Source organism: Taudactylus pleione, unplaced genomic scaffold (assembly GCF_031769625.1).
Source record: "Taudactylus pleione unplaced genomic scaffold, aTauple2 ptg000070l, whole genome shotgun sequence".
Lineage (NCBI taxonomy): Eukaryota > Metazoa > Chordata > Amphibia > Anura > Myobatrachidae > Taudactylus > Taudactylus pleione.
This window is the reverse complement of record NW_028284472.1, coordinates 10,889,894-10,914,916: the sequence shown is the minus strand read 5'-3', so window position 1 is coordinate 10,914,916 and position 25,023 is coordinate 10,889,894. Positions and strand designations below refer to the sequence as shown.

General features: G+C 45.7%; 1 protein-coding gene across 4 annotated transcripts in view; it reads right to left on the bottom strand.

Moving 5' to 3' along the window:
* Positions 1–25,023, bottom strand: part of MMUT (methylmalonyl-CoA mutase) — a 290,597-nt gene that overhangs the window by 160,162 nt on the left and 105,412 nt on the right. The window contains exon 1 of one of the 4 annotated variants that reach the window (XM_088467253.1): positions 3,718–3,745. The exons of 1 other annotated variant lie outside the window; for it this stretch is intronic. The gene's annotated coding sequence lies outside the window, so the exon portion shown is untranslated. 2 more of the 4 variants (XM_088467251.1, XM_088467252.1) reach the window with 2 other exon arrangements.

The window sequence follows — 25,023 nt, the reverse complement described above, 5'->3', positions numbered from 1 at the left end:
GTAAACCTTTGACCAAGCTTCTAAGAAATTACTTACAAGGTCCGATTCAATTAGGGGCAACATGTCACCGAATATCTCGCAATGTTTAGGGGTGCACCTAATTTTCCATTATAGACTCATCATCGCTTGTTCTGTGCACCTGTATTAGTTGCGAGAAAACTTGCGATGTTGCAAGTCACGATGTGCTGTTACGGACTGGTACAGTACATTGCGGCTACGCCGCTAGCTGAATTGCTCCCAGAGTGTGATGTATATAGAGATGCTCTATTATAATCAAGAGCAAAAAGAATAACACAGGCACTATAGGGGCCCAGTAAAACTACAAGGACACTATGAAACTTGACTACAAAAAAAAAGAAAAAAAAAAAAGGAAAAAGTCTGCCAATATTTTTATATTATTAACATTTACTTATATATAGTCACCATATTATGTTGCATTTTAAAATTGGTAAAAAATAGTAATAACACAAGACTGGGTAATAAAAGACAGGTAAGAGGGCCCCGCTTGCACATCCTGTAGGGAAACGGACATTGACATGCAAGGATAGGTGTTACATATTGCATATTGGAGCAGCCGGTTTGCAGAGACTCTCAGTGGGCTGTGTGATGCAGGCACACAGGAATGTTGGCCTGGGGTTAGCGGGGATGCGTCAGTGTAGAAAGAGAACATACGTGTGGACTGTAGAAGGGGAAGCTAGGATGGCAAAATAGTCTATGGAGGATATGTGGGTGATTCCAGTATATAATAAGCTGCCCTGAATTTTCAGGGACCGCTTAAAGGTTTGGGTACTAGAAGAAAGTATAATTGTGCGTGGGAGGGTATTCCACAGCCCAAAAAAGTCCTGTAGCTATGAATGAGAGCAAGTAATGAGTATGGGTGAGATATGCAGATATTGTAAAGTGCGGAGGAGGTCAAGCTGGGCGATCTTTTGAAAAAGATGTATGTTGGTGTGGTGTTTGTATATTAGAAGTAGTTTATATTGGATTCAGCAAAATCCAGGCAACCAATGTAGGCACTAACAGATCGGAGTAGCAGAAGAAGAACATTCTGCGAGGAAGATCAGTCTACCTGCTGTATTCAAAAGAGGGCTGAAAGTCTGGTTAAGGGACGGCCAGTAAGGAGACTATTGCAACAGTCAAAGTAGGAGATAGTGAGTGCATGAATTGAAGTGCCTTGTGCTGCCACACAACTTTCAGAATTGGGATCACTGACCCATACGATACATGTGTGTTCATAGTGAATGGATGAAAGCCGACAGCAGAAATAGAGAGCAAACTGTGGTTGTCAGTCCTGTGTTCAGTAGTACCACCGTTTGCGTATATTAGGAAATTAGGGGCTGATTCAGCATTACACATATGCGCAATGTTGTGTATTGTCCTGCAGACTGTTACCTCTCTTTCACTGAGAAAAAAATGGTCCCGTAGGGAACAGCAGAATTTAATAATGTGAACCTGCAAAGCAGCTATAGAGCAGGAAAAGTATTTTAGAATCGTATCTTAACAATGGTTAGGCTGGAGCAATGAAATGCAGGCAATATTTAACCAGGGCAATAAACCATTTAGTGGACAGTCCCTGTGGTTATTCCAGTGGGGCGGGTAGTGGCACGCTGGCACATTGCCACTTTCTGCGCCCTGAGCATAACAACCACAGGAACCCAGCGATCACCTGTTTTTTTTAATTTTTAACTGCAGAAAGCAACCGTACACAGCAGGATCCTGCGACAGAATGCGAATATGCAAACGGTGACGCAATCTTGCCTGTTCCCGTACTTGCGGCCGCCGTCCGGGGTGTCCCGCGGGGCCTGCCTGGCACAGACCCCAGGGTCCCGCTGAGATCTACAGATCTGTACTGGCGTCGCAGCAGCCGGCGGGGTGACGAAGCAGCAATACAAACGTCCTATGGACTGTCTGCGGCTGCGCGTTCTGTTATCTAAATCATAAGAATAAAATTAGCTTTGGGGCTGCTAAACAGCCCCATGAGAACAGTGACTCGACTCTGGCCAGGCACCATCGTAAACTGAGGTGCCTCTGGCTAGGGGGTGCAGTATAGGGAGTATGGACCAGTGCATCCTGGTAGCAAAAGCTTTAACTGCGTGGTGCCCAGGATCCAAATTCAACTTACATCCCAAGGTCTCCCTGTGGAGCCTATGGACCCTGAAGAAGAAAGGACTATGGGCCTGATTCAGAGGCACTCGCAAAAAGCGAGCGCTCGCTCTGAATCAGGGCGGGCGCTTTTATTTTTGTTGCGGCCTCCTGGCCGCTCGCATAGCTGTGGGTTACCACCCACAGCTATTGCGAGCAGCCCGGATGATGGTCGCGGTAGTCAAGACCATCGGGCTTGCGACGAGACCCTTGTGGTAGGGTCTCGTGGCCACAAGCCCCGGAGAGCTTCTGGCTCTAATAGAGCCGGAAGCTCTCCCACTGACATCACTGGTGATGTCAGTGGGGTCGCCCACAAACAGCAGGAGTTCGCATGGGAACTCCTCTGTTTGTGAAGCCACCCCCCCCGCCACACCAACATCGACACCCACCCCTTTTGTAGTGAGCCACGGAGCAAGTGCTTTTTGCGCTCACTCCGGGGCTCACGCGTTCGCACTGGGCCACCATCGACCCGGTTGCGAGCGGGTCTGAATCAGGCCCTATGTGCCAGGCCCAGAAAGACAGCAAGGGCAACTGCAGAGAAAACTCATCTGCCGCCATATCCCATGCAATGAGGCACACACACAATATTCCAATGATTTACCTTACTTCAATCTCTCGTTTCACCCTATAAGGTTAGGAAGAACCTCAATGCAGGAAACGGTCTGTTAGTAAATACACACTATCATGCAGTCCTGCAAATGTCACCTCTCAATTCACAACTGGAGTGATGTCACTGGCTCATAGCGCTCTCTACACTCACTGATGCAGTAATACAGTGACAATCTCATCACAGCACATAGGGCCTAATTCAGAGGTGGATGCGGTCCGGTTCGGTGCCGCGTCTTCAGTCACTGCGGATCTAATTACACGCGCGAATGCTGAAATGCCGGTTTCACAGATCCGCTGCATGCGTCCGAAGATGCAGTATCGAATGACAGCGCTAACATCGCTTGGATCATCGGACATCTGAACAATCCTATGGGAACTAAACTGCCAAAGCCAGAGAATCTTCATCCGAAGTCGCTGGCTTCGGCACGGCCCCAAGGCACCGGCGATATGCCTGCATTTTATACACACCGCTCTGTCACCACCTGCAAACACCTTCAGTCAGTTGCTAAACCATCGCAGCACACGCGCAGTGCAGTTCAGGTACGTGCGCAGACTACGGATGGCCATCGATGTTTACCATTGGTGATTACCATCAATGGCACAAAAAACATCTATAATGAACCTGCATTCTGATTACTGCCACCTGTGTACCCCTAATGCAGCCCTCCTCTCACCTAGCAGAGACGAGCAATGTGATGTATATCACCTTGTCTGCCAGACCAATAACTGACCCAATGGCATTGCACAGAGCAGGGGGTGTGCCTGTGTATGAGCCCTGCACCTAATGAGCCGGGTTGTCACCGCTCAGACACCCCAGTGGGGTGAAGCTCCGGGCACTGACACCGTGTCTGACACTCTCACCTTACACCAGCAGCGTCCTGACAGCTGTATAATGTCAGTAACCGCGACAGGACTACAACTCCCGGCCTGCCCTGCTCCCCACTTCCGGTACGCTCACACACTCACCACTCCCTGGAACGTGAGACCGGCGTCTTTAGTTCCTGAGCCTGACCAAAGGCGTAACTTAATGGCGAGCGACTCCAAGTGGCAGGTCCTGGGTATTGCAAATGAGTTTATCAGGCTCAGGCCACCCAGTCCCAGCATCTACTGACATTAGCCTGTTAGGGCATGCTGTGGCTTGTAGTTCCACTGTAGCTGTAGGGGACAAAACCCCACGTTCCTTGTTTCTAAGCTTGTCACATATGAATTGCTAATGCTGTATGGTGGCTCTGCTGTCATGTCACATACTGGCACTGGGCAGTTAGTAGAGATGAGCGAAATCGCTGCCAGACGTTACGTGAATGGCGTTTCATGGTGGGACAGGCCTTTTCCCAGAGGTGGTAACTTCCTATTTTCAAATAGCCATGAAAAGACCAATATCCCATAGCCATAGTATTATTTTTCAGGCCCATGTAACAAAAAAATTAACAAATTGGACTACACTAGCGGGCAGCAATAAGCAGAGACTTACCGCATCAGCGGCCAGTCACTCACGGCCAAGTGCCCATGGCTGGGTAAACTGACGCAACACGATTTGGCGTGCAATCATGGTACGACTTAGACTACTGTACCCTGACCATCGCGTAGTATGTACAAATGATTCATTGAATTGTGTGGTCGCAGCATCCCATATGATGTGCTACAAATTAGATGGGGCAATGCGACGTACGACACTATGTAGTAACATGTAACTATATATCGCGTTGGCGTTTGGCAGGTCACATACAGTAGTGTGTCTGATGCACACTTGCCTGCTCTCCTGGTACTGTCGGGAGCCTTCCAAAAATCGTGTGCCACTCCAAGCACCCCGGAAGAGTAGGCAACTCCCCCGCAAAAACCAAAAAGTCTAATTACGGCTCTGCATATCGTGTAGTGCGGTCGTCTACAGCCTGTAGCTTGTGAGCTACCGGTAGCTTGCGGTCAGTGGTGTCCCTCCCCATGGTGTCACCCAGTGCGGGGAGGGACGTTGTGAGCGCAGCAAAGCCGCGCGTGCCCCGAAAAAGGGGCATGGCATCGTAAGAGGGGGCGTGGCATCTTGGGACAGGGGTGTGGCCTCGCGGGCCGAATCCCCGTGGTCCCGATCTTAATATTACTGGGGGGGTGCATGGGGTGCGTACTGATTGCCTTCTCTTGCAGTGCCCGGCTCCCTCACAGTGTCAGGAGCCGAGTGCTGCACTTAATACTACAGTGCAGCACCCGGCTCCTGTCACTGTGGGGAGTGTCAATCTGCACCTTGGTGTCACCCCTCGGCGGGTGGGACCCGCACCCCCCTTGTGATGACCACTGCTTGCAGTCTTAATTTTGATTGCTTGCCTACAGTTGCTGCACGACGGCCTAGTAAATGAGGAGGAAGTGACCTCTGACATCTGCTACCCCGCAGTGTCAATGCCATGGGTGGAGCCACAGGGAAGCACGTCAGGTAATAGACACAGCTGTGCTTCCTTGTGGGTCCACCCATGACGTCTACATTACAGCAGAGCGAGTGATTCCCGCCCAGCCCTGCCGGAAAATCACACAGCAGCCCTGCCTGTATCTTTTGCTCCTTTGCTCCTCTACTGCACGTACCTCCTTGGAGACGGTAATTAACAGTGAAATGCGCCTGTGCTTACATTTACAAGCTACAACAATATCACTGTAATTATTAAATGCATTGTTTTCTGTGAAACATTTTTTTTTAATTTTTCTTAAATTACCTTCAATTGTTTGGTTATTTCCAGATTATTTTCTACAATTTTAGTAGCTCTTCAGGAGGTTTTATTTTACTAAAGTAGCTCACACCTCAATTAACGTTGGCGACCACTGGTGTAGTCAGAGCCATAACTAGACTTTTTGGTGCCCTGTGCCAGAAAGAGAATTGAGGCCCCCCTCATTTTTCAGGGACATAATGCACCCAAAAAAGGGCCATGGCCTCATGGGGAAGGGCCAGGGAAGAGATAGGGGAGGACAGGAGATGCTGGGGATGAAATAAGAGGAAGCTACAAGCAAGAATGATAATAAACAGAAATTAGACAGGCCCAAACAGCGCCCCCTGGCCTGTGGTGCCCTGTGCGATGGCACCGGCCGCACTACCCTAGCTACGGCCCTGGGTATAGTGTGCACCTGCATCTTGTATCATCTACTGTACTTTCAGTCACAACAGTTTAGCACTGTACCTTTAAACTTATTTGGAATCAGGGTGTGCCAAGGATCTATGGGGTCAATCCTATTAGGTGCAAATTGCGAGATGCGAGTTGCGATTTTCACTTCAAATTCGCATAGCGACATCACTTTGCAATCCAATTAGCAACTCGCACTGATCAGTCAGACTGAGGGCCTGATTCAGAGCCGCTCGCTCTGACAGAGCGCTCGCTCTGAATCAGGGCCGGGCTATTTTTTTTGGAGTGGCCTCTTGGCCGCTCGCATAGCTGTGAGTGATCACCCACAGCTATTGCGAGCGGCCATGATGATGGACGCGTAGATCGCGACCACCGGGCTTGCGACGAAACCCTTGTGGTAGGGTCTCGTGGCTGCAAGCCCAAGAGAGATTTCGGTTCTAACAGAGCCGGAATCTCTTCACTGACATCACTCGTGATGTCAGTGGGGCCGCCCCCAAACGGCAGGCATTCTCATGGGAACGCCTCCGTTTGGGCAGCCACCCCCCCCCGGCCCGCCCACCAAAGGGGGCGAGCTGTCACTCATCATCGGCAGCTCGCCCCCTTTGGTGCAAGACTCGGAGCGACGGAGTGCGCATGCGCTGTGGGTCACCATCGACCCGGTTGCGAGCGCTCAGCGCTTGCGACCGGGTCTGAATCAGGACCTGAATTCGCATCTTTCCACTCGCACCTCCCTGAGGGTGAGAGATGGAAAGGAAAATCTTTATTTTAAGGTTAAAATGTTGGGACACTGTCTTGAACCCCTTGGACACCCCCCTAATGACCAGTTAGGCATTTGGAAGTTTCTAATTAGCTTGTTTAGTCCAATAATTACATGTCCTTTTTTGAGGTAAAAAAAAATTGTCCTCAAATTACTCCAAAATCAACTTTTTCGTTAGTTTAGGTACCCCAAATTTATTACAATAATTTTTTAGTTGAAAAATAATTGTTTTTATAATTTTTTTTTATTTTTCAAGGTGCCCTCAAAGTACCCCAAAATCACCCTTTTTCCTAGTTTTTTTTGCATTTTTCATTTAATTCGTGTGAGATTAAACAAAAAATGTTTGCTTTTTTATCATTTTCTTGCATTTAAAAAAAACAACATATCAGCCATTTGACACCATTTCAAAACCTACAGTAACTTCCTAATGCCCACAAGCAGCCGTCTATACAGTCCTGCTAACGAAATTATCCATTTTGGGGGGTCCAGGATGGTCTCCCCACATTTTCATGCATATCTCGCAAATTTGGAATCCATCCGATTCCAAACATCATTCACTCTCCTAGCAGGCTTGCCTACCCTCCCGATTTGGTCGGGAGCCTCGCGAATACCGGGTGCCGCTCCCGACCCCCTGGAAATGCAGGCAAGCCTCCCGGCTGCTGCCTGACCCCCCCAACTACTACAAGAAACCCCCGCAGCGGGGGGCCTGATGATGCGATTCGCGCTGAATCGCGTTATCGTGGCTCCGCCCCCTGCTTCACAATGCCAATATTTTCGGCATTGTGAAGAGGGGGCGGAGCCACGATGACGCGATCGCATGGCTCCGCCCCCGGGTTCCGGCTCTAAAATTGCATCATCACTGGGCCACGCCCCCGCTGTGCACAGACATTCAGCTCCCTCCCGGAAGGAGGGAACTGAGGGCCTGATTCAGACCCGGACGCAAGTGGCAGTTCGTTTGTAGTCAGACGATGTTGTCCAACCACGCATGTGTCGGTGTAACAGTGCGCATGTGCGTACGTATGATTGCGGTCATTTTTCCGTTGATCGTAGACACAGCGAACAGGAAGTGACATGTCAAATGTGATTGACAGAACTGTCCGTTTTGGGGTGGTGACGGGGGTGGAGATGGAAAAACGCAGGCGTGTCGAGGCGTTTTTTGGGCGTACATAAATTATCTTATGCGAGCGCCAAATGTGAACGGAACAAGTGATACGTCACTGTCTCATACAATTTCCATTAAGACTGCTCGCTCAGCTTGTGGTATGGTATAGTCTACCGCAATGACGATGGTCTCTTCGTACTTGCCTGGGCTCATCGATGGTGTAGCGATTTATCAATTGAGGCCACAAAAACAATCATCTTTTAATTGCAAAACTGCTTGTAAGGTGTTTAGGAAATAGACCTTTTTTAGTAGCTAAAAACCGATCGCAGGTGAACTACTCAGCTGCTAATTTCTGGGTCATACAATCAATTAGCTAACAAATGTTTTTTTTTGGGGGGGGCTTTTAAAATATTTGTAAGTGTTTCTTTTTTAGGGAAACAATATTGTACGCATGTTTGTTTTTTTTCATTATTTTTTTGGGGACAAGAAACCAATCGTCCTTTTCTTTTTTTGCTAAGTGTTAATTAATACTCATAAATTGTTTTTAAGCCTTGTTTTTTAAAAAAAAATTAAATGTTTCTATTTCTGTTGTATTGTTTCTAAGTTTGTTTGAGAGATTACCTTTTAACCAGTTTTGGAATAAATCAACAATAGAATTTTGCTGATTTTGATCATAATTTTATTAAATGATTGTGTCCATTTTTTTTTTTCCATAAACATATTTATTTTAAGGTAAAAAAATTTCAAAATGATTTGGGCCACATACACACAAAATAAGTGGCATTTGAACTAAAAAAAATAAATAAAAATAAAAACAATTAACAAGAAAGGAGAGGGAGGTTGTTGTCATGAAGGAATATGGGGCAAACATAGAGATGGATTGTGGGGTAATTAGCCAGTGCTATCATCGCCTTTTAGGCCGTTTGGCCGGGGGTTGGAGGGAGCCGGAACTAGGCACATTTGGAGGGATGGCTGTTGTGCCAGAGGTGGAGGGTCCTGATTTTCCGGCAGGAAGGGAGGCCGGCTCCAACATGTGCTGGTGAACGAGCTGCTCCAGGGCATTTGCAATTCTCACGTTGGCCCCAGTATTTTCCGCCAGGGCATTTGCAATTCTCACGTTGGCCACAGTATTTTCCTCCAGGGCATCCGCCACACATAGCAGATTGGCGTCCATCCTCAGCAGAATCTCGGTGTGCTGATCCGTTTTAACATTGAGATCAGTGCGGAGGGCCACTGCCTGCGAGGGGGAATGCCCTGGACTGTCTTCCACCGGGTCCCCAGCTGGATCTACTGCTTCCTCCCCTGCAGAGCCAGAAGAAATTCTGCGGCCAAAGCTTACCTCTGGAGCAGACTCATCCGCCTGTGTCTCTGTGAGAAAAAAGAGAAAAGAGTAAAATTATAATCTAGATATTTTACAAAACACATTTCTGAGTTGTTAACATTACAACATTTACCTGGGGCAACATGAGGAGCCGCAAAGTCTGGCATGTCGGTATCCATGTTCGACACACCCAATACCTCCTCATCCTGCACACGCCCCCGTGCCAGCTCCTCCAAATCCGTGAGCTCAAGTGACACAGGGGTGGGACCCCCAACTGTCCCCCCTGCATGCCTAGCCCTATCAGCCAGTTTTTGTTTAAGCTGATATTTGAAGTCGCTCCATCTGTTGGTTAAAAAGTTGGCATTATTACTGCAGTATTTGGACCTGTAAACACTTTTTAGTCAAATGTAGTTTTTACGTACCGCGTTTGACCTCCCGGGTTGAACGTTCAAACTCACCCATCCCATTGACACCACTGGCTATGTTGTCCCACAGTTTCCATCTCTGAGTTGCACCCATATTCCTTGGTGCCTGTGCCAGGTTGTCGTTGCACATTTGCACCAAAACCTCCATCTCCTTCCTTGTGAATTGTGGCTGCCTTTTTTTTTTGGCCCTAGTTTGCCTACTAGGCCCAGCAGCCTCTTCCATGGCATCCTCCACACCTTTTTTTTAAATGGTTTAAAATTTTTTAATGTAAAATGTTTCAAAATGTAATGTTAAACATAAGCATTTTCCCTTAAAGAACCAAATACTTACATGGCGCCTCTTGGCTAGTACTTTGCTGCTCTGTACGCATTGTGTTTTTTCTCAATGCAGCAGACCAATTTGGGCCTTCAGTGATGTTTTTATACATGCGTCAGCATTATTCGGCCGCATCATTCATTGTGCGCTTCTATTTTCCGTCCTTAATTTGAGCGGGAAAATGTAGACTATTTATGACTTGGTGTGACTCCATTCGAGGTGGCATTTTTGGATTGTTGGAGGTATTTCATTGTAGAGTGTTTTGTTGTTTGGTTGGTGGAACGTGAAGGAGTTTTTTTTTAATTTTTTGAAGGAGCGTTTTTTTTACTTTCTTTGTTTAAGTTAGCATTTTTGCGTATTTTTATTTGCTATTTTTATTTATATTTTTGAGTAAGTATTTCAATAAATCCCGTAAACATTTATTAAAAAATTGTGGATACATTTTTAGATTTTTTTTTTTTAAGTTATTTTGGCTGGAACCCAAGTGACCTTTTATAACTTTTTGTTATTTGTCTGTTTTTGGTAAGTGTTTTTGGTTTTATTAATTAACAAATTAGATGTGTTGGTCTTAGCATATGTTTCGCTAAGTAATGTGTGCTTGTTCTGTGTAAAATCATGTCTTAACTCTAAATGTAGCGTACTATTTTGCGAACTAATGTGTGCTTGTTCTGTGTAAAATCATGTCTTAACTCTAAATGTAGCGTACTATTTTACGAACTAATGTGTGCTTGTTCTGTGTAAAATCATGTCTTAACTCTAAATGTAGCGTACTATTTTGCGAACTAATGTGTGCTTGTTCTGTGTAAAATCATGTCTTAACTCTAAATGCAGCGTACTATTTTGCGAACTAATGTGTGCTCCCTTCTCTAAATTTTAGAAAACTATATTTGGTTTAATTCCTAGTTTATAAAATTATCTTAAAAATATTTTCGACTTTTAAAATGTAGGTGGATTTTCACATGACACGACCCAGGCCTGTAAGAATCTTTGGTTTTCTTTGAAAAGATAAGTATATTTTTCTTAACACATTTGTCTAAAACAATAACTACCTGGCTTAACATTTCAGGTTGATGTTGGTCGTATTATATTGGCCATGGTTCCAGAACCTGACCAACCTCAACTTCGTCCCAGGTGTAGGCCTTGTAGGCATGCAAGGCCCCAGATATATAGAACACGTGTCACCCTTTTTGGAATGCCAGATGATGAGGTGTTAAGGTGCTACCGTCTGCCGCCAAAAATCATCATAGACACTCTCTCATTAATAGAGAGTGATCTTGAATGGCAAATTGACAGTCCTACAGCAATACCACCACTTACGCAATTAATGTCGGTGTTACATTTTTGTGCCTCAGGATCCTTTCAAACCACCATGGGAATTGTCGCAGGAATCTCCCAATCCTCCTTTTCAAGGATCCTGAGGGCAGTGATGGATGCACTCTTTAAACACCTCCATCATTTTATTAAAATGCCATTGGATATGGGTTCCCTTAATGTGGTGAAGGATACATTTTACCAAATTGCTGGCTTCCCACACATCATAGGGGTTGTGGATGGCACTCACATACCACTTCAGCCTCCAGCAAGACTGGAGGCAATTTTTAGGAACCGCAAGCACTTTCATTCGATGAATATAATGGTGGTATGTGATGCCTCCCTCCAGATCCTGTCCCTGAATGCCAAATTCCCCAGCAGTGCACATGATTCCTTCATCATCCGGCAATCAGGGATTTGGCACAAATTAAACAACATACAAGCTGGTGATGCATGGCTTCTGGGTAAGTTGACACCTTCTGTTGAAACCAATGCAAAGCTTGGTACACAATGGTCCTGATGTTGTTTTTTATATTTTCACAGGAGACAGTGGTTACCCTTGCATGCCCTGGCTGCTCACTCCTTATCTGGTTCCCACACCAGGGCCAAGTCAGTATAATTCCGCACTTACAGCCACCAGGCAGGTGGTGGAGCGCTGTATTGGCCTTTTAAAAGGCCGATTCAGATGCCTCCACCGCTCTGGTGGCGACCTCATGTATTTGCCGGCTATGGTTTCGAAAATTGTGGTCCTGTGTGGGATATTTCACAACATCGCCATAAGAAGTGGTGTCCCAATGCAGCCAGAGGCTGCCTTGCCTGAGGACGGCCCCCCCGAGGTTGCTCGGAGGTCAGTATGTGGGGGAGGGCATACGCGATCAAATTGTTGCAAGATTTTTTAGGTAATTATTTCCACAAATTAATTTCATTGACACAATGTAGACATGTAATATTTTAATGTACACTTTTAACTTTTTTTTTTTTTTTTATTCCCTAAAATGACCATAAAAATCCATGCATACTACCTGATCAACACAAATGACTTTATGTGGACACATTGGATATAACTTTGGGAACAATGATTTCTTCTCCTCATTTGTGGATTCATGTTGGCATGCTACTTCTTCAAACAGTTCCTGATTTTTTATTTTTTGGGGGGATTTTGGTGTTGTTTGGTGTTATGTAAGGTTCAACAATCTAAGATTTACAGACAAGGAATGAGACTTAAATAATTCAAAATCAACTTTATTTTTTTTTTTTTTACTTTTGGTAAAGAAAAAAACGTAGTCGCGCAGGATCACCAAAAGGTGGTCCAATGCCACCAGCATGGCAATGACATGGCCCCGGAGATCAAGCAATCCGGCAGCAATTGCCTCGTTACGCCTCTGGTCCTCTGTGGGGAAAAAAATGTGCGGCTTACTAAAATGACACCTTCATTTAGATTTTAAAAACCCACAAAAAATTCTGACAATACAAAAAACAAACATCAGTTACAAAAACATGTCCAAAAAAAAGGAATGCAAAACGAAAAGATTTAAAACAAATAAGGGCCCATAAAGAAGAAATAACAAAAAAAACATATGTTTTAAACCGAAGCAAAACTACGACATTTGTTGGTACCGTAAACAAGAAAGACACAAGTGTGAGTGTTTGGACATGTGTCATATGTGTAAGGGGAAAACATCCTTGACATTGTTTCACAAAGATATATATAAAAACATTTGAACTACTTTACTATTTTGAACTGCACAGGCAAAAGGACAACATCAACCAAAATAAAAAATTATATAAAAAAAAACATAGTTTAAAATGTAAACATACCGGTCACACTGCTGACTGGGCCTGGAGCCCCGAATTCCTCCTCATCTGAGGTGGGCCAGTGGCTCATGGAAGGAGGAGGGGTAATGTTTGACGAAGTGGAGGGTGAGGAAAAGAGAGGGGGGTTTTGAGGGGAGGGGGAAGTTGGAGGGATGGTAAAGTGAGGAGAGGGAGGGGACTGAGGGATGGCAAGGTCTGGGGTGGAGGGGGAATTTGGGGAAGAGTGGGCAGGGGATGTTTGGGTGGGGGATAGGGGACGAGCCACACGTCGGCGCCGTCTGACTATCCACTCTGCCCCTAAATGATGGAGAAAAACATTTTTAATTACAAATTTCCTTTTTTTTTGCAAAAATAAACAAAACAAAACAACAGGGCTATACTGTAAACATGCACACGCAGGTATGAGAAAAAAAATATTTAAAAAATAGCAGGGCTGTACTGTAAACATGCACACGCAGGTATGTCCAAAATAAACAAACAGGGCTATACTGTAAACATGCACACGCAGGTATGAGAAAAAAATAAAAATAAATAAACATACACAGAAACACTTTGCCCAATCCGGCGAAGCAAAAGGTCCAGCAGGCGTGGGTATCTGCGCCTCAGATCCAACCACCTGCGTTCCAGTGGTGTCCGATATTTCGGCGATAGCCGAGGGAACGCAGGCGGCGGCTCACCTCTGCGTAGGTCCTCCGCTTGCGGAGATTGGTGATGAGGGGCGGATGGTTTGTGATGTGCTCGTCCATCACCTCAGTGAGGATCATTAGTTCGCGCCTACAGAAAGCGTTGGCTCTCATGATGGCAATGATTTTTTTTACACAAAACAGTTTTAATAAAGGTCCTAGAAAAAATTTGATTGACTAATGTTCTTTGTAAATTAACAGGAACCATTCTATTGGTTATTGTATGAGTCATGTGACCTACACCCTCACACATATAATGTGAGTTATCATAGGCTTGATGCAGTGACATGCGTAAGCTAATTTAAATATAAAAATTCAACTAGTAAAATCTGCCTATAAAAAAAAACGCAAAAGATTAGTAGCATTCAAACAAACTTTTAATTTAGAAAAACCATCCCCTTGGTCAAACTGTACGTATTCTGCGGAAGAAATGACACACACTAACAAGAATAAAGTTTACTGACATTGAAAAAAAAAAACAGGATTGCAAACATGTGAATAACAATTAAGGTAATTAATATAGTGATTGCCATTAATCGATTCAAGTATGTTTGCAGAATGAAGTAGCAGGCAATCGAAAACTGACAGGGCCACACTCTGGAATTGACTTGTGCGAGCGCTCCCTGCAACCAAAGAGGAGACGGACGCTCGCTATTTTGAACGTTCGCTAGCTAGAGGAGGGGTTGGGAGAATATGGGGCGGAAGGTTAGCTACGAGCGAACATACGAGCGAGCGCTTGCATTTAAATATTTCCGCTCGTACGGCAGACGAGCGATCGGCCAGTTGCGTCCAGGTCTGAGTCAGGCCCTGAATGTCGATGTCGTGTAACTGGGGTGGAGAAAACAGCACTTGCAGATGAGTGCTGGGCTTACTTCATATAAAAGCTCATTGCAGGGTAGGGAAGAAGGATACAAGCCTTGAACCTTCACTACAGGAGTCAGGTGATATGTCACTTCCAGATCCAATCATTGCCAAGCCCAGGACCAACGCTGGCTATCAAAAGAGGCAGAGGAAGGTGTAGGACCTCAAACAATGCCACAAGCAGGGGGCACTGAACTGTGGGAACTGGCGCGCTTCAAATCTTTGAAACCCTGACACTCCAGCTAGTGGAACTTGCATGAACACTCGTTGGAAACAGCACCTACATAATTATACACTGTAATTGCTGTTCCCACCAATGTGCCACTCACTATTATTATATCATTAACATCTGTTTATATAGCGTTAACATATTTGTTGCGCTGTAATATTATTTTCACTTTGCCCTACTGTAAATGCAAATATGTAATACATGATGGTAAGCCAAACTTGCCTACTCTTTCGAAACGGCAGGGAGACTCCTACCTGCTCCCCTTCCGCAGCAGTCCACTTGAGGGCGGTCCAATTCACGTTGATTTGCGCCATCGATGCCCCACCCCCTGCTTCACAATGCCAGTAATCATTGTGTAGTGGGGGGCGGGGCCAAGATGATGTGATCGCTCGGTCACGGCCCCTCTCTGCCCCCAATGCTGCATCACGTCCCAGTCACGCCCACTCCCATGCCGTGCCACACCCTACGCTGTGGTGACCTGGCTGCCCACTTTTGGAGGGGGCAGCCAGAATGTCGGCTACTGTGTTGTAAGCATGATAATAAAGAAGGGATAGAGGACCTCATTCAGAGTTGGTCGTACGCATCCGATGTTTCCAAACCACGCATGCGTACGGTTAGTTGTGCACATGTGCGCACGAGACCTTGCGATCTAAAATGCTGTAGATCGTACGGCTTACAAGCAGGAAGTGGCTTCCGTGAGTTGATTGACATGAAAGGCCGTTTGTGGGTGTTGACGGGGGTGGTGGTCTAAAAACGCAGGCGCTCCTCACAGTTTTCAGGGCGTTTTAGGGGCGTATATAAATTACCTGCTACAACCGACATAGAAGGCCGGAAGTAGTAAAACGTCACTCTGCGAGCAGGTTAGAGGCCTGGCTGATCGTACAGCTTGAGGTTGGGTACGTGCTCTCTCAAGCCCCAGAGTACAATCGATACTATCGAATGTTATTGATGTTCGGAGTGATGTTTCTATTTTGAGCCACACAATGTAAGCTGCTAATAATCGTTTGTTGTAGCTAATAACACTGCTAATTGGCTTGTAATTGATTTAGCTGCGTTTGCATTAGCGAATAATAAGAATAAATACATTTCATGGGGATGGCTTATTCTATGCGTTTTTTTTGTAAATTTTTGTGGTAATTTGCATTATTTAGCCTGCACCAGTCTTTTCATATCCTCTGCTTTTTCAATACCTTTATTAACCATGTACATTTTTCATTATTAAATCAGACACGATTTCAGTTGTTTGTTCAATATTTATTTTAATTAATTTTCAAGAATATATATAATACATTTTTATGCATTTGGCAGCATGCAAAAAATAAAGAAATTAAAAAAAAAAAAAAACACTTTAGAACAGTAATTAAATAATTGTCAACAAGCTAGTAACAAGCTGATCGACAGAGCATGGAAACATGACATGTGGGCATCACCACAACACAAGCGGCCGCAACCATCAGAAGAAAATTAACATACTGCGACTGACAACGATTGACTCAATCGCTAGCTGCTATCACTCGCCAGCTAGCGGAGGTGTATTGTTCACGTATGGTCGTCACTTTGATTGCGACTGACCGGCCGCGCGATCGCTTCCTTTTTCAGTTTCTCGGTCGCTAGGCATACGACCGAGCGGCCGCTTACGACCGACTCTGAATAAGGTCCACAGTGTGTTAAATGTGTGACTGTAGCTAGGTATACAATTGCTGACACTACAATAGCAGGGGGGGGGGCATAATCAATCTTTGATATCTTGAAAATCTGGCCCTGATTCAGAGCCGGACGCTCCGACAGAGCGCTCGCTCTGTATCAGGGCCGGCCTTCTTGATTTTTAGAGCGGCCTCCTGGCCGCTCGTATAGCTGTGGGTGACCACCCACAGCTATAGCGAGCGGCCAGGAAGATGGTCGCGATGGTCAAGATCATCGCGACCATCTGGCTTGCGACGAGACCCTTGTGGTAGGGTCTCGTGGCCGCAAGCCCCAGAGAGCTTTCGGCTCAAACAGAGCCAAAAGCACTCCCACTGACATCACTTGTGATGTCATTGGGGCCGGCCCCAGACGGTAGGCGTTCCCATGGGAACACCTCCGTCTGGGCAGCCACGCCCCCGGCACCCCCACCAAAGGGGGCGTGCTGTCACTCAACATCGACAGCACGCCCCCTTTGGTGCAAGACCCGGAGCGACAGTTTGCCCGTCGCTATCCAGGTCTCGCGCATGCGCACGACGGAGCCGGCTCCGTCGTGCGCATGCACACTGGGCCAACATCGACCCGCTTGCGAGCACTCAGCGCTCGCGAGTGGGTCTGAATCAGGCCCTTTATTCTAACCATAATCTCAGCCTTCCCCTTGTAATCCAACACTACATCAGTCACACCATCAACATTTGCGATATCCTAGGGTCTACTCTAGCTGTTCTCCTCTAATTCAACTAAACATGGCCTCTGAAGCAGTGGATTGGGAAAGGAGCACCATTCCCAGACCCGCCTGGGGTACGCCCATTACACACCCATGAGACGGCCATCGATTTAGGTCACCTGTCAGTTCCCAGCCTGATACACCCAGGGGTCACAAAACCCTTCTTTAGTGTTTGTGACATCATGCGCATTTGCAAATCATACCGCACACATTAGTTCGCGTGTGCGCAGTAAAGATTTTTTTTTTGTACATGCCCAGTAGCAAAACATCACTCAACTGAGTAAATATCGGCACTGCGTTCATCTCTGAATCAGCGACGATATATGGATAACTGATTAACATAGGTTTAGTTACATACTTAACGCCTGGCGTAGTTTAATTTCCATTTGCTTTGGGCAAAAAGATGAAATAAAAAACTGAAGCATAATCAGACACAGTAACTTCCTCTAATATAATTGAATCTATTAAAAAAAAAAAGTCACCACCCACTGTTGCTATTTCTTTCCGCTTTTCACAGTGACGCAAGATAGTGGAGAAGGGGGTCTGAATCAGTGCGCTGTGCGCTCGCGAGCGGGTCGATGGTCGACCAGTGCGCACGCGCGAGCCCCGGAGCGAGTGAGAACTTCACTCGCTTCGGGGCTCGCTACAAGAAGGGGCAGCTGTCGATGTTGATTGACAGCTCGCCCCGTTTTGTAGGCGGATAGGGGGGGTGGCTGGACAAACTGAAGCGTTCCCTTAGGAACGCCTGCAGTTTGTGGGCGGCCCTACTGACATCACTCATGATGTCAGTAGTGGACTTCCCGCTCTAGCTTTAGGCTGCTGGGATGGGGGGTTAGGTTTAGGCACTTACAGGGGGGTTAGGGTTAAGCTACCATAAAGGAGGGTTAGTGGGGGGAGGGGGTTAGGGTTAGTTAATTTACTTACCACGTCGGGATCTTCACTTGTGGACTTCCAGCGTCGGGATTTGAACCGGCGGTAAATCATACTGATTCCATCAGTGGGGATAATGCTGCCTTGGCTTTATCTCTGCTGGCATCGGTAAGTGTGTATGCACTTTGCTGATGCCCGCACCCCTGCCGGGTCCTGCCGATAATGGCATCTCGCTGGGTACACATCGTTTAGTGTGAACCCAGCTTTAGAAGAGCGATAGCCTTTTTTTGAGTATGACTAGGGTGTAGAACATGAGAGAGAAATCTGATTAGAGAGCTGGCACCCTGCAAAGTGTCACAGAGTGGGTTTTTCGCAAATCCGGACTTGGGTCTAGAAATGACAGGGAACCTGTGGATATCTGTAGAGACTGATGGTCTGAGGTTATTGGTAGGGACCAATGGTATGTGGTTTCTGTAACAATCGATGAGCTGTGGTAACTGGTAACAATTGACGGGCTGGAACTAACAGACTGTGGGTATCAACTGGGACCGATGGAGCCAGAGGTGCAAGGTGAAATAGCACAGGGGTCAATCTGAGAACCTAACACAGGAACATTCTTCCCTCAAGCAGCAAGGGCTGTGAATATAGTTGCACTGGCAGGTTGAGACTTCCTGGGCTGCTCCTTTTCTGCATCCCATCCCCACTGGTAAGGGGGGATAAATCAGCTGACTCAGTGTCAGCTCCCGATTGGCAGTGATCCGATCAGCTGATCCTGGGGAAGATGGTGGCGCCCTGTCTCCTGAGCACATGGAAATTACCAGACACTGGCACCTAAGAGAAGACCCTACTTCTTCTGACAATGCTGCACACTGGAGCCATGCAGGGAGAATGAGCAGCACTAAAGGACTGGAACAGTACATCCACATGATCTCTGCAGCTCAGGTCTATTGGTGCGTATATCCGCTACACGAGAGTAGAATGACTGTAAGATTACAACATTGTAATCGTTCAATCGTTCATCATCCTCTGCAGTGGATAATGTGCCCACACTGGGCGATATGTCGTTCTGTGCAGGCACCCTCCCTCATCCCCAAACATGCACAACATGACGATATCGGCGGGTTGGCCTGCATGTTCAGACGATGACAGATGCCGGCAACGACCAGCAGGAGTGCGCATTCCTGGTAGTTGCCAGCATTTTACTGCATGATTAATGAACGATTAAACGATAATGATGTCGTAATAGTTCAATCGCTAATTTAGTGGGTAGAGGGTAGAGTACAGTGTTCCCCCAGAAATTTTTTCCAGCCGGGTGGCATCAAAAAGCCGGGTGGGGGCCTTCGCAATTATGCGCCCCCCGGGAAAAGGGGTATCTCCCTTACCAATCCAGCCCTACAGGTCTTAGGCTGCTCCGCCACTGGGAACGCCCCCGTTTGGGCTGCCACCTCCCCCGGCCCGCCTTCCAAATGGGGCGAGCTGTCAATCAACATCGACAGCTCGCCCCCTTTGGATCGAGACCCGCTACGACCGGCACTGTCGGTCGTAGTGGGTCTCACGCATGCACATGACGGCGCCGGTGCCGTCGTGCGCATGCTCTGTGGGGGGCCATCGACCCGGTCCGAGCGCATCGGCGCTAACGACCAGGTCTGAATGACCCCCTGAGTGTAGTCTGCCTGTAGTCAGGAGTTTGCGCAATCAGTCCAGGAGAGGAATCCAGCAGCTAGCAAACACAGACATGCTGTAGCCTGCAGGCAAATCTGGATATCCTAACCTGCAGAGCAGGTAACAGAGGTAAGTCACAGGACAATTAGTGAAACATAAGTCAGGTTCATGACACAAAAAATACCATGTAAATTGGAAACAAAGGAAGGGAACACTTGAGGTATGAACAGGATGCCAGGCATGTTTATCTCACTTGGCATCAGCTTTTTACCAGTATTTTAGTAATTGTTACAGTGTGTATTGCGGAATTCTATATTAGCTTTGTAATATGGCATTTTTTTGTTCTTAAAGGTTGGCTGGAGATGGGTTTTCCCAATTTGTCCCTTAAAAGAGAAATAATCACTTATGGGCACCTGAACACCCAGCCAGCGGTAGCCAGAGAAGTTGCTCCAGGCACTGGCTATAAGCATGGCGGATGGCATTATGGTGGAAGTGTTTCTCGTCACAAGTCCTCCTCCTTAGGAAAGTCAATAACGGTTGAAGAAGGGTACTGAGTCCGCTAATCAAAGATTTTGTGCATTATGTTCTATTACCAAGCCTAATGGGTGCCATTTGTTCTCCACCAAGACCAGGTAGACTTCCCCGAGCCATTCATCACAGGGTGCCTACTGCTATCTGAGGGCTTTGGGATGGCTAATCCACCCCTGATATGCAGGTACTCAATCCAAATCTCATATAAAACCTGTCCCTGTGTTATAAAGGGTCCTCAACCGACATCCCAGCGTTCTAGTTTGGGGAAAAAGAGTCACGGCTCCAATTGAGCTGGTCTTGGTTGTGCCAACACTTGAACCTTGTTACCTTGGTGCAAGGGAATTACTATAGCCCCATGGGGTAATTTGTTCAGTAAGTCAACGTGCATTGAACCCCCAAGGCTTTTGTTGCCTAAACATAATCCTGGAATCCTCGCAGCTCCCATCAGAATACTATTGTAGGGAAGTACAGTGATCTGGGCAAAATATAACAGAGTGGAAAGTCACCTTGAAGTCTCTGTAGATGTTTTGTTTTTAGAGGTGTCAACTTTGAGCAGTAATAAAGGACAAACAGTATGCAGTGCAAATGTAGTTGTCTAAAATCATGTCATTTATTTCAGATACATTATGTGATTAGGTAACACAAACACTGGTATATTGTATATCCTAGTAGTGGAATTATTCACTTAAAATTTGAACCCTTAGATATAAAATAAGAATGCATATGACATGGGAGATGGTGCAGGGTAAGCGCTATGCTTATTGGCCTGGTGTATTATGTTAGCACTGTACATACCCAGCAAGTGAACAGACTTGAAGTTGCCATTGTAGAGTGAAACTCATTATGGACGCAACAAGTCTTACACCCAATGGGGCAGAACAGTGGGGTAAGTTACAGTAACTACAAGCTCATGCTGATGTAGCTTGTCAGACCAACAATTATTATATACAATGTATGCACCTGTTTGAATGCTTAATTTTGTGCCCCCCTCCCACTTTAGGGCAGGAACAAACACACGGTAATTTGATACACTTTAGCTGCGTGGAATCGCACAGATCTCGTGTTTTGCTGGGGTGGCAGTGAAACCGACAACAGTACTGAGGCCCAGCTTAGCCCCAGGAGGAGCCTGGAGAGTGAAGTTCTGCAGCAGTCTTACAAAGAACAGAAACAGCTCCATTTTGGCTAACTTTTCTCCAGCACAGCTTCTTCTACCTGAAACAAAAACAAAAAATACAAATAAAAACAAGCACATGAAGATATAACAGAAAGATTATTTAGCTTGTACACTAGGGACCCTTATTTACTATGTAGAGAGATGAGTGAAAACATCGAGGACTGGAGACACAATGGGGTCAATATGACAGCCTGGGAGTTGCAGGCAGTGACCAGTTGTAGCGATTTAGCTATTCGACTTAAAGTACCAATACTTTAAAAGGCAAAACCAAAGGACCCTTATCACCAAAGGCGATTTCTAGCACATTTGGCTAAATCTTTGTAATTTCGATCAAAGCAGGAATCTACTTGGCAGGATTACTTATTTACGCATTTAAAGCATGTGCAGCAAGACCCTCTTCTGTTCTGGTAGGCCTCCAAAAATGATGCTTACAAATAAGAACATCTCTTATGTTAAACAGTACAATAAGAACTATTATTAGACTTATACTACTGCCCAAGGGGAATTGACAGATGCCTACAAGGATCTTACCCATGGCTGCCCTTAATGCTGTTTACCTTGAAAATAAACCGTTCTATATAGCAGAGGGACTAACGCTTTCATAGGTTTGGTATTAAAACTGGTCGGCTTCTTACGCATTTACTCCGAGGAGCCCAAACTCCCATTGTTATTCACTCCCTGCAAGCAGTTGATGGCTCTCGTGTTCATTTGGGTAAACAGATCTCGTAAATGCGCCAGTCTTTCTATTCATCCCTTTATATAGATAGCCCCATAGATTACACTCAAATGGCTGCAAGAGATCTATCTCTTCCCCAAATCTCTTCTCAACAGGCCTCTGACTGCTCCTATTACACCAGAAGATATGACCAAAACTATAAAATCCCTTAAATCTGCCAAAACCCTGGGGCCTGATTGCCACACCATCCGTGCCCTTCCTGGTTGCACCTGCCGTTCTTGCATTTGCACCTATATCAGCTGGCATCCTACCTGCACCTGTGTCTACTATCTGTTCCTGGTTGTGCACAGTATTCTGTGTGCCGATACCATCTACAGGCTGTCACAAGTACTAGAGGCACTTGATTGCATAGCATCTCCAACCTGCCCCTGCTGCATTAGCACTCTGAGACCCATACTAATCAAAGACTATATTCAGAGATAGAATACTTACAGCTACTGTCGGGACTGTTCGGGCTGCCACAGCCGGGATTTGAACCGGCGGCTACTGAGCTGCTGGTATTTCATACCCATAGTATTCTATACATACCATTGTAGCTTTAGTCCCTAAGCATAGAGACTGAATGAAGGCCTTAAGCTTTGTATATTCTGCTACCAAATTATTTGACATAGAATTTGTGACAATAATGTCAACATAAAAACGACTGTCCATTGCCACGTTATTTGAATGGGGATTATTGAATTCATCCCTAAACCGGGTAGAGGCCCTGAGTTACCAGGCTCATATAGACCCATTTCACTGCTCAGTTACAAGATATTCACTAAGATACTGGCTGAGATGATTAAACTTGTTCTCCCCTTGAAATGCATAAAGATCAGACAGGATTTATCTTGGACCGACACTTGGTGGTTAACCTACGCAAGATCTTCTCTATCATGCAGTGGCTACAGAGGTCTGGGGATCCGAATGAGCCGGTGCTCCTGTCACTCTATGCCGATCTTGTTACATGGGATCACCTTTTTGAGTCCCTCTGTCGGTTGGATTCCCAGACGACTTCCTATCCATTCTCCGTACCATCTATTCTGAGCCAGTCACGCAGGTGATGGTTTCCTTTCTAACCCTATTTAGACATGTAGGGGGACCAGGCAGGGTTGCCCCCTCTTCCCTCTGATGTTCGCGCTAGCATTTGAACCCCTTGCAATTGTACTGTGCAGTTCTGGGTCATTTTCAGGGATCCGGGTGGGTGCCTAAAATGGCTTTATTTGCTAATGATATGCTCTTATTTATTTCATCTCTCTTAGTTCCCTCTGTGATTGACATCATAATGTGTTTTGGCACGTTTGCTGGGTATAAGGTAAATTTTAGGAAATCTAAGCTCTTACCTATAGGTAATTCCCACCATGGTGCTCCTATAACCCCTGCCTCACTTTACGAGAGCTGGATCTCAGCTTAATTATTTAGGAATCCAAAACACCTCTAATGTATGCAAACTTTATGCAGCTAATTTTTATCCTCTAATAATTAGGAACATTTAGACGGCTGGCAGTTCCTTCCCTCATCCCTCATAGGTAGGGTAGCTTTTCCTGAAAAGCATTATCTTCCATAAATGATCCTACCTAAAGCAGATGCTGACAATTGGCCTATCCCATAGTGATATTGCTCATTGTCCTAACTTGTTTACAAAATTTCTCTGGTTTAGAGGAAAATCTAGAATTGTTCTGACTAAACTTCAGTGTTGCAGGTGGGTTGGAGGATTGGGAGTAATGGATTTTAGCACCTTTTTTTAATACAGTGTTTGTTAGATATATTTCAAACTGGTTTCTTGGAAAGGGATCCTATACTAATACTCTTCTTGAATTTTAATTTCTTGCCCCTTGCCAAGTGCTCTCCTACACACACCGAAGGCCTCTCTTCCCCCATCTATCCTGGCTAATGTATTATTGTGTTACACTTACTTTGTCTGGCCTTCCATTAATCACAATCTCCAGCATAACCCTATTAGCTCTAGATACACCAGATTTTGGGGCAATGTCTCTTTTAGTCCTGAATTAGAGAATGCCACTCTTCTCACCTTGACTTACAGTATAAGGGGTTGGCTGCCATTAAAGACGTTTTTGACCCAGGTAGGACTTTACACACCTTCCATGCCCTGTAAGATAAATTTGCCCATCCCAATACCCATTTTTTATATAAAGTAACCCCCTCCTGCTAAGTGTAACCAGGTGGTCACATTTCCCTGTCCTTCTTATTGGTCTTTCTAACCACTAATATGTAGAGAATTAGGTTCCTGTCTTTAGATCTCATGTGTGCAAGTTCTAGTACTGTACATTATGGACACGCTGTGTAGAAGGTTGGAAACTGATTATCCCCACTGTAGAATCCCCGGAGCGGTGTCTCAAATATAATTGTACTTTAAAAGTTCTATACTCCGCCACACTTATTTCTCCCAGTGCCAGAGGAAACATATGGATCAGAGGGAACTGGGTACCAGTCCTAAATGCAAATCATCCCATGCTACTTTTTTCACAATTTCTTGGAATATGTTAAGATCCAAACATTTTGGGACAAGCATATGTCTTTTATTAATGAGATATTTTCCTTACATTTAATTAAAGACCTCCTGGCATTACATTGCTCGAGTTTTGATAATGGGTCGCTGGGCCCTCACAAGACGCCTCTCCTGCCGCTGCTTTCTATGATTGTGACGATAGCCAAAAAAAATCGATTTTACTGAACTGGACAGTGCGTGCCCCCCCTTATAAACACGGTTATATGACTCCTATTATACTGTACATTCTTTACTTTGAGCGAAAAGCCAATCTCTAATATTTTGAAAGAGAGATTATCTGGTTCCGGAAAATGTAGGGGCTTTATATTACTCACCCCGATGGACCCACTCAAGCTCACATATAGAAACTATTGTTCTTTTTGTATGGACAGCTAGACAATCCATCTGCTTAATTTGGGCTATATTCCTTGTATCCTATTTACTGACATCACTTGGCTCTCCGGCGTGTATTCATTGAGAAATAGGTCA